General features: G+C 42.3%; 1 protein-coding gene and 1 long non-coding RNA gene across 3 annotated transcripts in view; one reads left to right on the top strand and one right to left on the bottom strand.

Annotated features, from left to right (window-relative positions):
* Nucleotides 1–15218, top strand: part of PCDH15 (protocadherin related 15) — a 2278876-nt gene that overhangs the window by 1773002 nt on the left and 490656 nt on the right. The window lies entirely within an intron of this gene.
* On the bottom strand, nucleotides 1368–4804 carry LOC135058109 (uncharacterized). The gene is made up of 4 exons (XR_010244608.1): nucleotides 4607–4804; nucleotides 4276–4297; nucleotides 2616–3257; nucleotides 1368–1483 (listed from the first exon to the last, which is right to left on the bottom strand). It is a non-coding gene; the product is annotated as an uncharacterized LOC135058109 (long non-coding RNA).

Raw genomic sequence — 15218 nt, 5'->3', positions numbered from 1 at the left:
CAGCAAGCCTTTATTGTATGGTATAATTGTGCTGCCTAGCCAGGACCCATTTGAGTTTACAGTGAAATAAACATAGTTTTGGTTGTATTACATTAAATTTTTGTATTGCAGATTGTATTATTTTTATTGGACATTATAACTGTTGCAAATAAATATACATGTTTGTTGAATTATTTAGGAACTTTTCTTAATTTCACTCTGAAGATATACTAACCAAAAAATCAATATATTATTTCATCCGAGTTGCAACAATAGCCTTCTGTCTATAAATACACCTTTCCACCTCTCTATGAGACAACAGTGGAACCTGTATTAGGAACATCATACATACACCAAGATCTGGAAAGAAGTGAAATCAAGGTTATGGGGTCTGTTCATGAAGCAGTGAAAAGAGTGGAGAAATAGACCAGTGGAGAAGTGGCCCATGGCAACCAATCATCATCTCCCTTACATTTTATAGAATTTACTTGATAACGGCTTCCTGTAAAGTTGGTCAGTTTCTTCACTCTTTTTACTGTTCAAGAATAGACCCCATATCTCATACTTACCTGGGTGTCACATGTAGATAGTTTTATGTGTAGTTAACCAATGGCATTGTGAAGTGAAGCAGGCAATAGTATTCTCTCCTCCTGTTCTTGCACATGGGCCCTCATTCCGAGTTGATCGCTAAGTTTTTCGGTCGCACAACATATTCGCAAAGTTGCGTTAATGTAGTAAATATGCGAACCTCCGCCCCCAACGTATTTTTGCACATTCGTACGCAGTATTACACAAAGTGGGCATACGCCAAATGACATCGCAGTAATGCGAAACCATCGCAGCATTGCGAATCCATCGCAATAACACATACTTAATCGTAAAAATACTAAGTTTTAGTAGATTTACACATTTTACCGTAAAAGTGCACACTTTTAAGGAAAAACGCACAAAAATGTTTTTTTAAAGCTATTAAGTGAAATTACACCATTCCTTTTAAAGTCAACAAGCCCTTTTCAATAACGAATCCAATTAGTGTAATGATTGATAATGTTCCTAAACAATTAAGTCTGCAAAAAAAACCAGATTAACACTTTGTTGCCATAATTGCCCATCAACATGTAAAAGTGTATAATTTTTTTTTTTTCCCCTTTGTTTGTTTTTAAAGGTGTTGTTTGTGAATGAAGGTGTTTACATGTTTCTTAACACAATAATCTCCTGTTTTTTTTGTTAATAATCTAACGTAAGAAGTGTGTAATGTTTTTTGCAAACAATTTCTGCCTGCCAATCAGCTGATCCTTTTTTGCATTAATAAACACAACACCCGGTTAACTTTAATCAACTTTTTTTATTTTATTTTTTAAAATAAATCAGTTTTTTTTTTCATAAAATAAACAAAATCATGCAAATTTTTGCAAATTATCAACACAATGCATTAATCCTTGCAGGTGTTGGCGCATGGTGTAAAGAATGCCTCCAAAACTTGTAGGATCTCCAACTGCAACATCTGAAATTAAGATGCAACACAAACATTAATAACTTAATTACATTACTTATTATCCAAGCAAGGCGCAAAGCACACTTAAATGCAGGCATGTCCAAACTGCTGGACTCCAGCTGTTGTGAAACTACATATACCAGCATGCCTTGACACAGTTTTGTGGTCAGGGAATGCCAAAGCTGTGTCAGGGCATGCTGGGATGTGTAGTTTCTCAACAGTTGGAGGGCCGCAGTTTGGACAGGCCTGCTTTAATGGCAAAGTTACTACATCCTGCCTGTTTTATGGTACAATCATTAGCAGAACAACACACAAGCCTGCTCAGCCTTTTTTTAAGATTTTAAAGTGTTCCAGACCATGGGTTACATTTACTACTATGTGAGTTATATTTAAGATGGAACGTTGCCCATAGCAAACAAGCAAAAATATGAATATTATATTGTAGAAGGGGTTCCCAATTTTTAAAGTATAATCTTATTGGTTGCTATGGCCGACATCCCATGTTAAAGATAACTACCATCTTCGTCAATGTTACACCATGTTGGCATTCATTCCCATTTGGTTTTTTTTTTTATTTTATTTTTTAGGGTGTTGGTCCTGCATCATCACACTGCATATCAACATCTTCAGAAGGACAACATATCCTAGCATGCCCACACTCCATGAAAGCTGCCCTTACTAAATAAGGTCAAACAGGTTTGACTTTATCCAATAATCATTTTGTGAGTGTAACTTTCACACCACAAATCATTGGGTCGTTAGGCTGCCTAACAAAGTGAAGCATGTGATTTGTAAGTGTAAATATTAAGAATACACAGGCACAAGTGTAAAAGAACAACAACAGACTAAACTCCACTCAGGTCTAACTGTTTCCCAGAAAACCTAACACATATAAACCCTGTTGTCCTGCCAACCCTGTTGACCTAATGAGTGTCGACCTAGAGTGGACACACAAAACATGGCACACATAAACACTGGACATATAATGACACTCAAATAAATGTAAATGCAACATGTACACCATGAAGAAAAACACAATTAATTTTCCTTGGTACAAGAATTCCAACAGTACAACACTGCATGTTTTGTCATTGTAAGTGTAAGTAGGTAATCATTTTTAACAAAATGTTAAAACACTTACTTTCCTCGGCAACATGAAGACTCCCTGAACTGTCTTCAGGGGCTTCCTCTGCCCATTCACTGGGTGGGGATGGCGGCTGGATGGGGGAAGGCGGCTGGATGGGGGAAGGAGGAGGGATTGGGGAAGGAGGCTGGATGGGGGAAGGAGGCTGGATGGGGGAAGGAGGCTTGATGGGGGAAGGAGGCTGGATGGGGGAAGGAGGTTGGATTGGGGATGTAATTTCAGAGGGTGGGTCTGATTGAGAGGGCGAGGGGGGCGGTGAAAATGTTAGGCCAATAGAGGGTGAGGGGGGCTGAGAAGGTGAGTTGGAAGTAGAAGGAGAAGGGGTATGGGAAGGAGGAGAAGGGGTCACAGAAAGAGAAGGAGAGGTTGGCTGAGAAGGGGAGTGGAAAGTGGAGTGGGCCTGGGAAGCTGAGGGGGCCTGGGAAGCTGAGGGGGCCTGGGAAGCTGAGGGTGACTGGGAAGCTGAGGTGGATTGTGAAGCTGAGGGTGATTGGGAAGCTGAGGGAGATTGGGAAGCTGAGGGGGAGTGAGAAGGGGAGGGGGAGTGAGAAGGGGAGGGGGACTGGGAAGTGGAGGGGGAGTGAGAAGGGGAAGGGTGCTGAGCTGGTGCATCATGTGGTGCTTGCCGTTGTGGTCGTCCTAGAATGATTGTTAAAATATAATTAAATTTGCATGTTAAATTACATACTAATCAATTGTAATTTTCACTGTTCGGTTCCATGTAAAAGAAAGTTTTTTTTAGAATTTTAAATAAAAAATTATTCAAACCTCTTCATGTTGCCCACTGCAAACAAAATTATGAAATAAAAAAATTTTGTCGGTCATTCCTGTATCTATTCCATTGAGACATATTGATTTGTCTAGCCAACATCACCAGATCACTATTCAAGCTACCTTATTATATAGACAGCACTGATCAAGTTTTTTGGTACAGTTTCCTGCCTGGTTACTAATTATGTAAAACATGCACTTGTTTAGGGACACTTTGCTACAGTCAGTAATGTTTGCCCTAACCACACACACTGTCCTATTTTTTCAAAATGTTCACTCAGTGTTGCAATTAGCCTACCACTTAGTGAAAATTTGCACTATTTATGCTAATAATCTTATGTAATGTTACTTACTGCGTGCATGCATAGTGCGGATTTGCTGGCGGATCTCCGCCAACAGCTCTGGAGTCCTCCTTCGGAGATCACTCCATCTCCGCTCTAACTGGATGATGGTCCGCCTGCTGCGGACGCGAGACCGCAGCAGGCGACGGACCTCCGCGTAGGCCTCACGCTTAACACGATTGGGGATGAATCGCCCAACGCGGCCTACGCGGCGGTCCATCACCGCAACCAGGACGCGGAGCTCCCGCCTGGTGAAAGGTGCCGCACGCATCATGGCAATGGCGTTTTCCTTATTTGGGCATATATTTATAGTGTCTGTTAGCATGTGATTGGTCCACAATCTATGCTGTCATATGTCATTTATAATAACTTTATTGATCTTTGCAATGCTGTGAAGAGCAGAGTGTTATTTCGCACGAGCGGAACTACGCATTCGCATAAGCAAATTTTAAGCAAAACACAACCAAAAAATTTAAAACAAAAAAACACAGACACAGACACACACACAGTTTTAGATCAATTTATAAACATATCTGAGTACTCACCTCAGTTTGTGTGGTCTTTCAGCTGGACATTCACAAAGTGGGCAACATTCAGTTTCATTTGTTTGTGTTTTTGTTTAAATAATCATGATGTTAGAATAGTAAAAAAATAAGGACACTATTTAGCAACATCACAGTATTGTTTTACACAAAATTAAATTGTCAGCTTAACGTGTTATTGTTTTTTGAAGATTAAAAAAAAAACAGATTCAAACACACAAAAAGCATTACACAATGACCTTACAATAGCAAACACAATTTCTACATTTAAATAAAAAATGATGCATACTGTGCTTTTATTTTGGTAACAATAGAGTAAAAAAAAACACTATACCTGAAAAATTCAGCAACAATGCTTGCCCTGACTTGGCTCCCCCTCCTTGTAACACTCCCCCCACCGAAGTGTCGGACAACCCCTGGCTCCTCATCAGGCAATTCCTCTGTCTGAGGAAGCTCTACGCTACTCCTTACCGCGATATTGTGGAGTATAGCGCACAGGACCACTATTTTACTTGCCATCTCCGGCGAATACATGATGTCGCCACCAGTGCGGTGGAGCACACGAAACCGCCCTTTAAGGACCCCAATTGTGCGCTCCACCAGCTGCCTAGTGGCAGTAAGCGCGGAGTTAAATGCCGTCTGTGGTCCTGGCCTGGGATTACGGTAAGGAGTCATGAGCCAGGGGGTGCAAGGATATCCACGGTCTCCTGTTTGAGGAAAAAAAAAAATTAGAAATAGTCAATTTGGAAAAATATACAAAATTTTGAACAAAATATGTGCAACAACTCACCCAATAACCACATGTCTGCTCGTTGACTTGATCTTAATCTGTGCCATATCCCTGATTGTCTAATGACATACGCATCATGGGAACTTCCAGTAAACTTTGCGTTCAGGGAAAGGATCTGGAGGGATGGCCCACAAACAACCATTACATTCAGAGAATGAAACAGTTTCCTGTTTCTATAAATTTCTTCATTATGTTTTGGTGGCTGAATAGCTACATGTGTGCCATCCACAACCCCAATAACATGTGGGAAGCGACTACCACCTTCCGCAAATTGCCGCTTCACCACATCTAGGGCACCAACATCCAAAGGCATAGCAATAAATTGCTTCACACGCTTGAGGAAAGCCTGGCAGACACGCCGCAGGACCTTACTGAACTGGCCCTGCGACATGCCAACCAGGTCTCCAACCACATGCTGGTAAGACCCTGTTGCCAAAAAATGTAACACAGCAAGGAATTGTGTCAATGGTGGTATTGCTGTAGGATACCGAATTTCAGACTCCAGATCACTCTCTATTATGGAGAGAGTGTCTAGGATTAGATGTGGTGGCAGCCTGTATCTACGTACAACCACATCATCTGGCATCCCAAAAAGTAGGACACGGGGTCGGAAAATTGGTGGCCTAGCACGCCTCCGTTGCCTTGGTTGATGAGGAGCCGGTTGTGGTTGTGGGGCTGGCGGTTGGGGTGGGAGTGCTGGCGTGGGTTGGGTAGGTAGGGCTTCTGATGCGATAAATATAGACATCACACACTTTTATAAAAACAAAAAAAAAATTGAATAAGACAAAAACAAAGTCCAAAAAATATGCAAACAAATAATTTTTACAAAAAGGGTGTGTCAACTTACTGCAGGAGCGTAAGACATTTTTTCTGGGTTCAATTCAGGGCCAAAAAGAATATTATAAAAAATAAAAAAAAAAACATTATTTTTATAATGAAAGCTACATATGTTAAATTGTAATTGTTAAAAATACTATTATTTAAAAAAACAGAACATCAAACACATCACAAACAACTACTACAAAATTAAGAATAATTGGTTAAAAACATTTAAATTAAAAAAAAAAAAGTTAGCCCTTTAGTAGCTAGCCCAGCCAAGAACAACACTACTTTGCTGATCAATCCCGGTAAAAAACATAACATTTATTATCAAGATGGAAAACAAACATAATCAAAACACTTTGAACAAACACAAACAGGCACCAACACAGGCCCAGGGAACTTACCTGATCCAAAATAAAGAAAGGAACTCTTTGTGTTATATAGCACACAAAATAAACAAAATCGACTAGGGTTACGTCACCCAAAACAAATCTCCTACAAGAGAGCAAATATGACAGTCAAAAACAACATACAGACCAATAAACCAAACAGGCACCAACACAGGCCCAGGGAACTTACCTGATCCAAAATAAAGAAAGGAACTCTTTGTGTTATATAGCACACAAAATAAACAAAATCGACTAGGGTTACGTCACCCAAAACAAATCTCCTACAAGAGAGCAAATATGACAGTCAAAAACAACATACAGACCAATAAACCAAACAGGCACCAACACAGGCCCAGGGAACTTACCTGATCCAAAATAAAGAAAGGAACTCTTTGTGTTATATAGCACACAAAATAAACAAAATCGACTAGGGTTACGTCACCCAAAACAAATCTCCTACAAGAGAGCAAATATGACAGTCAAAAACAACATACAGACCAATAAACCAAACAGGCACCAACACAGGCCCAGGGAACTTACCTGATCCAAAATAAAGAAAGGAACTCTTTGTGTTATATAGCACACAAAATAAACAAAATCGACTAGAGTTACGTCACCCAAAACAAATCTCCTACAAGAGAGCAAATATGACAGTCAAAAACAACATACAGACCAATAAACCAAACAGGCACCAACACAGGCCCAGGGAACTTACCTGATCCAAAATAAAGAAAGGAACTCTTTGTGTTATATAGCACACAAAATAAACAAAATCGACTAGGGTTACGTCACCCAAAACAAATCTCCTACAAGAGAACAAAAATGTCAGTAAAAGCAATGAAGCACAGGTTTATTTGCAAAAATGGACTAGCTAAATATATATGTGTAAAAAAGAATAACAAACAATCAACATAAAATAAACACTTTTAAATCAAAAAATGAACAACAAGACGAATTCCAGAATACTCACAAACGAAAAATCGCAGACAAAATGCTACACTGACTATATTCTAAACGCAAACGAAAGGACAAATGTATGCTTGACAATTACTCACTCTGAAAATTCCTATAGCACCTTCACGCACAAGCCAACAAACTCAAGTGAAAGAAACTCCAAACTACCTACACTCACAGCGTGCAAAGTAGGCCCTTAAATAAGCAGTGCAATCATTAATCAGATTAACAGTGTACACCTGTGTGAATTAACGCTACGCACGTAGGTATATAAGCACACACCTCGGCGTACACACGTCATCACAAACATGGCTTCTCGTGAGCAAATCGCAGCAGAGATGGACCGCATTGCAGAGCAGGAGATGGCATTGCGGAAAAGACGCCTAGATTGCCAAAGGCGCATGTTGGAATCCGCCTCTGCGGATGTTGAAGAGGCAGGACCTAGTACTCTGCAAATGTCTGCTTCTGAACCACAACAATTGACTGGGGATACCCTGCCACACACACAAAGTGACCAAACTGAGGGAGAATTGGCTTTAGCCACACAAACACAACAGACAGAAGCTGCTAGTGAGGAGGAAGATGGTGATGACCAACAAGAAGAAACCTCACAGGCTACCTCCAGACGGAAGAAAAGACAGCCTGCATTCACTAAGAGGGAGTTGCGTGTCTTGGTCACGCAGGCCATGTCCAAAATCCATAGAGGGCCAAAAAACATGGGGGCTGCTTCAAAAGATCGAATCTGGAGAGACATCACAAAATCTGTGAATGAAGTTGGCTCTGTCGTCAGAACATCACAGGAAGTGAGACGACGGTAAGTGCATATTGACAGTCCTTTTTCTGTGCTAAGTTGACTAAAAAATGTAGTTACATGTGATGTTATGTCTAGCAAACACAAGCAGAACACGTGTCCTATATATTAGCTTAGACAAATAATAAGACTCTACTTTGTCCCTCTTTCACAATACAATGTAGGTGGGCCGACTTCAAATCCCGCCTGAAGGCAAAGAGGGCTGCGGAGTGGAATGCCTCAAGGGCTACAGGTGGAGGAGCACCTGTCGCTGTGGAGTATACTGACTTGGAGGAGATGGCGATGCCCTGTGTCAGTTATGAGGAGGGCCAAGGGGTGTCTCATATGGACACGGACCTGCCTGAGATCCTGACGGGACATGACTTGGAAGGTAAGTTTACACATTTAGTTGGCTGTAATTTTGACAGTATTTATAATAATAAACTAATTTTGTATCCTACTTTTTTCCCACACATTCTTCTATTTGCTTGCCACAAAACACAGCACAGGGGGGTGATCCGTTTGAGTCACAGGACGGTTATGTGGTTGAGGCTGAGGTGGAGGGACCTAGTGAGTCTGGCAGTGTGGGCCAACAAATCCCACCTCTGCAGGTTCCTACTGGCCCCCCCACCCAACCCTCTGCTATCCCGGAGATCCTGCTTGAAATCGCTAGGTATGGTGAGAGCCTAAATCGGTTTCAAGACGGGGTCATCCGGGAGGTAAGCCAGATAGCTGTCCGGCTCACTGAGCACCGAACCTGTGTTGAGCAAGGTGTTGCTCAACTCTGCCAAGGTCTGGCAGAGATCAGGCAGGGCCAAGAACAACTTGCCTCCTCATTCCAAACCCTTGCAAATAACATCTTGCAAGGGCTCCAGGCCATCGCTGTCTCCCTTGCCCACAGTGGCAGAGAGCCACCCACATCGGCTCCCTCCCCTGCCCCTGCCCAGGAAGAACAGCCCACTGGGCAGGCCCAACGAAGGTCGCTCCGCAGACCTTCCAAAGAAGAACAGCCTCAGGCGGGGAGAAAAAGAAGAAAATGATGTCTCTCCAGATGGGCAGCACCCATGTTTTTGATGTTGCCTCTATGTATTTTTGGAGTTGGCTTGTGTGACCAGAATGGATAACTCCCTCTTAGTGAAATGTATTCTTTCTGTTTGGATGTATTGTAGCCTGTGAGTTTATGTGTATAAACACCAGAGCCATCTTCCTCTTACTAGTGTGCTATGTATTGTTGTGTTTGTGTGGTGGATCCTAATTCTTTCTCATTTGGTTTAAAATTTGTGTGTGGCAGGGTGTGTCATGTTTTATTTATGCTTTAAAAATATACTTTTGTCAGAAGCAGAATTTTGCAGAGTACTGAGTTCTGCTATCTAATGATTGTCAGTGCCATCTGCTTGCTGCTTGGTCCATCTCTGCCTGTGCGACTCACGTGGAGCCATGTTGTTTAAATGTTGTGAAATATTATTATAGTAATAAAAAATATATTTAAAAAATTTGAGCAGTTTCTTCAAGGTAATGCAGTTCCAGAAAGATTAGGTCAGCATATAGACACTTGTAGACCAATCTGCTAATTCTCCTTAAAAATTGAAAAAAAAAAAAAAAAAAAGGTATGCTTTGCACCACACTTTAATGTCCATATTAAGTAAACAGACACGACGCTTTTTATAAATATCTATGGTCAACAGGACATCATTTCAAACATTGTCAGATATTATAATCAAATATTATTGTGACTTTTAAGACTAAATTAAAGTGTATGCTGCATTATGTGGGTGTTGGTTTATTTGTAAAAAATTTTGCATATTTCAAACACTTTCACAAATATTTTCACTTGCTTGTATTTGGGAGTCTTACACACATTAAAACAAGTTTTAAAAATGCTTACACAACAAATTCAACAAAAATCACACCCTTATTTGGCAGTGTGTGAGATTTATATGTGAGTAGAATAAACATGTAATGTGTGTTCAGACAATTGCTGGTTGGTAACTTTCATCTGCTCATTAATTAACAAGTAATTGGACATCAGATGAATGTGATATCCAATTAACTGCTAATTACTGCATACACACTTGTACCAGTACTTCGCAAATGTAGAGTAACTGCAGACCTACTCGGCTGCTGCGTGAATGTTGCTACGGTTTCCTATGTTAGTTTTAACAGCGACAATGTTTTTTTGCGAAAAACACGCCCATTGCGAGTTGCATACTCCCACACTGTACGCCCACTTTCACGCCCATGTCGGAGCATTGCGAAGTGTCGCCTCCGCCACGCCCACGCCACTCCTCGTTTTCGTTTGCCAGTTACGGCTTTTTTTTTTCTGAGTAATTTTGCCCAGTTGTCGTACGTATGTACTCGCGCATGCGTAATCACGCATTTGCGCATGCGCAGATACTTACATTTCGTACATTTGCGTTGCGAAGACTCTTAGCGATCAACTCGGAATGAGGGCCTTGATCCTCTTGGACTGCCCTTTGGCTCTGCCCTGATGGGGAGTCTGATGTCACTAAGAGATTAGTCACATGTCCAGGAAACATATTGCATCAATGTCCATGGAATGAAACAGAGGCATCAGAGAGAGACATATTTAAGATTCCGAGGTAGTAGCTAGTCATTGTGTCAGTCCTCCTTTGTCTCCGTATCATTTTTAATATATGTACGTCAATTACAGTCTTTAACTGATTTATATAGCCAGATTTTTCAAGAAAATTTTAGTGTTTTCAAACAACTGACTTTTCTCATATTGTATATCAATAGCTTGACGATAACAAATATTCATTAATTAAAATGGCACAAACAAAGGTCTCTATAATGACTGTCGTTCCTGCATTATTAGCTTGTATTACCAAGGCAGATTATTATTATTATAAATAGGTATGTTTGCATGATGCTGATAAAGGTTAGATGCTTGTACATTATAATGTAGTTACTCAGCTGCAGGAATGCTGCTATTCTGGAAGACTTCCTAATACATGGTTGCTAGGTATCATTTCTGTGCATGGATTAAAATCTATTTTTTTTCCACACCAGAATAGAACTGACTTTTTCCTGGTCCACATATGCTGCACATAATCTAAATTAGTCATCAAACAATGTATTTATTAAGTAAAATTAGGAAAAAAATCAGGTTAAAAACACTTTACTGTCACTATGCAAGACTCTCTGTTATTAAAGGAGAAACTTGAGTGTGTAGGGCCTATAACATATATAAAACTACACACTGATGCGATTTGGATGATGATCGATATGAACGTTGAATGATAGTGTCCAAATTGGCTTGCTACTGTATGTTTAACAATGAAAAACCAACAGTGAACGACCGCAGGGAAGTGCATTGTTTATCGTCGGTGCCTCCACACTAAACGATATGAACAATACTGTATATCATTAATTTCTGAAAGATATAATTCATATCGTACTTAAATATCGGCCAGTTTGTAGGGCCTATAACATATATAAAAAAAAAAAAAAAAGTAATCATAAAAGTTCAATATCTGTAATGAGCTACAGCCCAAGTTATGGTCATTTAATAAAAGACATTTTCACAGAGATCAATTACCCCAATTCTATATTATATGCATGCTGTCCTCATTCGCCTAACCTCAATACGCCATGTGGCGTGAGGGTGCCATGCCGAGCAATATAGAATAGTGATATTTTTTTTTTGTGGCCGAGCATTAAACAACTATAAATAATTAGATTAATTTGCAGACAGATATGTGAGTGTGTGTTGCACCTCAAATTAATCAGTGCAGTCTTCGGAAGCAGTTTTTTCGCATCACACAGCGGCTAAGATGCACATTTGAGATTTGAGCGCAAAAGGCGCTCGTCGCAAGCTGAGTCACACTGTACCCAATTCCTAATTCATGTTTGAATGGAATTGCAATTCTGTGTAATTAAACTTCAAATGCAGCAGGAGACGTCTGTAGGACATAGACATATGTAGGAGATAGATGCCTCCTGCTCCATTTGCGAGATCAGATTGCTATGTCAGTCTTGGATCCGATTGCTGCAGCAGCCTCGGATGTCCTGAGAAGGGCTGTTTGGCACGACTGCGTCAATAGTGTATGAGAACACATCATTACCATATGACTAGCATGAGGTTTTAAGATTTTGTAGATTTTGAATAAATTACTATATTTCTTTTCCAGTCACATCTAAAGTGGCATACTGTATTCTCTACACAAAATATCTGAAACAGATGTGTAAATAATTATGCATAATGTGTCTATAGCCTCGAATGTTTTACACCTGTGTTGAGATAAATTGTAATTAGTAGTTGTTGTAAAGGGTTGGTTATGTGTGACCATGACCGGTTCTATACCTTGTGGCGCCCAGTGCGAAAGTTTTCACTGGCGCCACCCACGTCAAATCAGTTAGTGCGTATCCCGGCTATGAGATGGCCAGCGCGGGGGGGGGGGGGGGGAGCACAACAAAGCTCCCTGCGGGTTCGCTGCGCACGACTCACAGGGGGCTCGGTGGCTCACTCTGCTTGCCACATGTTCTTTTCCCACTCTGTGGGTGTCGTGGTCACACCCATATTTTTCTTTTCTCTGACGTCCTAGTGGATGCTGGGAACTCCGTAAGGACCATGGGGAATAGACGGGCTCCGCAGGAGACTGGGCACTCTAAGAAAGAATTAGGACTACTGGTGTGCACTGGCTCCTCCCTCTATGCCCCTCCTCCAGACCTCAGTTAGAATCTGTGCCCGGCTCGAGCTGGTTGCACACTAGGGGCTCTCCTGAGCTCCTAGAAAAGAAAGTATTTATTAGGTTTTTTATTTTCAGTGAGATCTGCTGGCAACAGACTCACTGCTACGAGGGACTTAGGGGAGAGAAGCGAACCTACCTGCTTGCAGCTAGCTTGGGCTTCTAGGCTACTGGACACCATTAGCTCCAGAGGGATCGAACACAGGCCCAGCCTCGGTCGTCCGGTCCCGGAGCCGCGCCGCCGTCCCCCTTGCAGAGCCAGAAGCAAGAAGAACGTCCCGGAAATCGGCGGCTGAAGACTCCGGTCTTCATTAAGGTAGCGCACAGCACTGCAGCTGTGCGCCATTGCTCCCCATGCACACCACATACTCCGGTCACTGATGGGTGCAGGGCGCTGGGGGGGGAGGGGGCGCCCTGGGCTGCAATTAGATTACCTTAAAATGGCAAAAAACACATAATATAGTCTAATAAACTATATATGTGTAAAAATCCCCTGCCATAATATTAATATAAAGAGCGTGAGAAGCCCGCCGAAAAAGGGGCGGGGCTATCTCCCTCAGCACACTGGTGCCATTTTCTCTTCACAGCTCCGCTGGAAGGACGCTCCCCAGGCTCTCCCCTGCAGTTTCCAGGCTCAATAGGGTAAAAAAGAGAGGGGGGGGGGGGGGGGCACTAAATTTAGGCGCAAAACTGTGTATTATAGCTGCTATAGGGAAAATCACTTTGTGTAGTATAAATCCCTGTTTATATAGCTCTGTGGTGTGTGCTGGCATACTCTCTCTCTGTCTCCCCAAAGGACTTTGTGGGGTCCTGTCCTCAGTCAGAGCATTCCCTGTGTGTGTGTGCGGTGTGTCGGTATGGCTGTGTCGACATGTTTGATGAGGAGGCTTATGTGGAGGCGGAGCAGGTGCCGATAAATGTGCTGTCACCCCCTGCGGGGTCGACACCAGAGTGGATGGATATGTGGAAGGTATTAACCGACATTGTCAGCTCCTTACATAAAAGGTTCGATGACATAACAGCCGTGGGACAGCCGGCTTCTCAGCCAGTGCCTGCCCAGGCGTCTCAAAGGCCATCAGGGGCTCAAAAAGGCCCGCTACCTCAGATGGCAGACACAGATGTCGACACGGAGTCTGACTCCAGTGTCGACGAGGATGAGACATATACACAATCCACAAGGGGCATCCGTTGCATGATTACGGCAATAAAAAATGTGTTGCACATTTCTGACATTAACCCAGGTACCACTAAAAAGTAGAGATGAGCGCCTGAAATTTTTCGGGTTTTGTGTTTTGGTTTTGGGTTCGGTTCCGCGGCCGTGTTTTGGGTTCGAACGCGTTTTGGCAAAACCTCACCGAATTTTTTTTGTCGGATTCGGGTGTGTTTTGGATTCGGGTGTTTTTTTTAAAAAACACTAAAAAACAGCTTAAATCATAGAATTTGGGGGTCATTTTGATCCCAAAGTATTATTAACCTCAAAAACCATAATTTACACTCATTTTCAGTCTATTCTGAATACCTCACACCTCACAATATTATTTTTAGTCCTAAAATTTGCACCGAGGTCGCTGTGTGAGTAAGATAAGCGACCCTAGTGGCCGACACAAACACCGGGCCCATCTAGGAGTGGCACTGCAGTGTCACGCAGGATGTCCCTTCCAAAAAACCCTCCCCAAACAGCACATGACGCAAAGAAAAAAAGAGGCGCAATGAGGTAGCTGTGTGAGTAAGATTAGCGACCCTAGTGGCCGACACAAACACCGGGCCCATCTAGGAGTGGCACTGCAGTGTCACGCAGGATGTCCCTTCCAAAAAACCCTCCCCAAACAGCACATGACGCAAAGAAAAAAAGAGGCGCAATGAGGTAGCTGTGTGAGTAAGATTAGCGACCCTAGTGGCCGACACAAACACCGGGCCCATCTAGGAGTGGCACTGCAGTGTCACGCAGGATGTCCCTTCCAAAAAACCCTCCCCAAACAGCACATGACGCAAAGAAAAAAAGAGGCGCAATGAGGTAGCTGACTGTGTGAGTAAGATTAGCGACCCTAGTGGCCGACACAAACACCGGGCCCATCTAGGAGTGGCACTGCAGTGTCACGCAGGATGTCCCTTCCAAAAAACCCTCCCCAATCAGCACATGATGCAAAGAAAAAGAAAAGAAAAAAGAGGTGCAAGATGGAATTGTCCTTGGGCCCTCCCACCCACCCTTATGTTGTATAAACAAAACAGGACATGCACACTTTAACCAACCCATCATTTCAGTGACAGGGTCTGCCACACGACTGTGACTGATATGACGGGTTGGTTTGGACCCCCCCAAAAAAAGAAGCAATTAATCTCTCCTTGCACAAACTGGCTCTACAGAGGCAAGATGTCCACCTCATCTTCACCCTCCGATATATCACCGTGTACATCCCCCTCCTCACAGATTATCAATTCGTCCCCACTGGAATCCACCATCTCAGCTCCCTGTGTACTTTGTGGAGGCAATT

Source organism: Pseudophryne corroboree, chromosome 3 (assembly GCF_028390025.1).
Source record: "Pseudophryne corroboree isolate aPseCor3 chromosome 3, aPseCor3.hap2, whole genome shotgun sequence".
Lineage (NCBI taxonomy): Eukaryota > Metazoa > Chordata > Amphibia > Anura > Myobatrachidae > Pseudophryne > Pseudophryne corroboree.
Note: the sequence above shows the minus strand (reverse complement) of the source record. Positions and strands in the feature narration are given on the sequence as shown.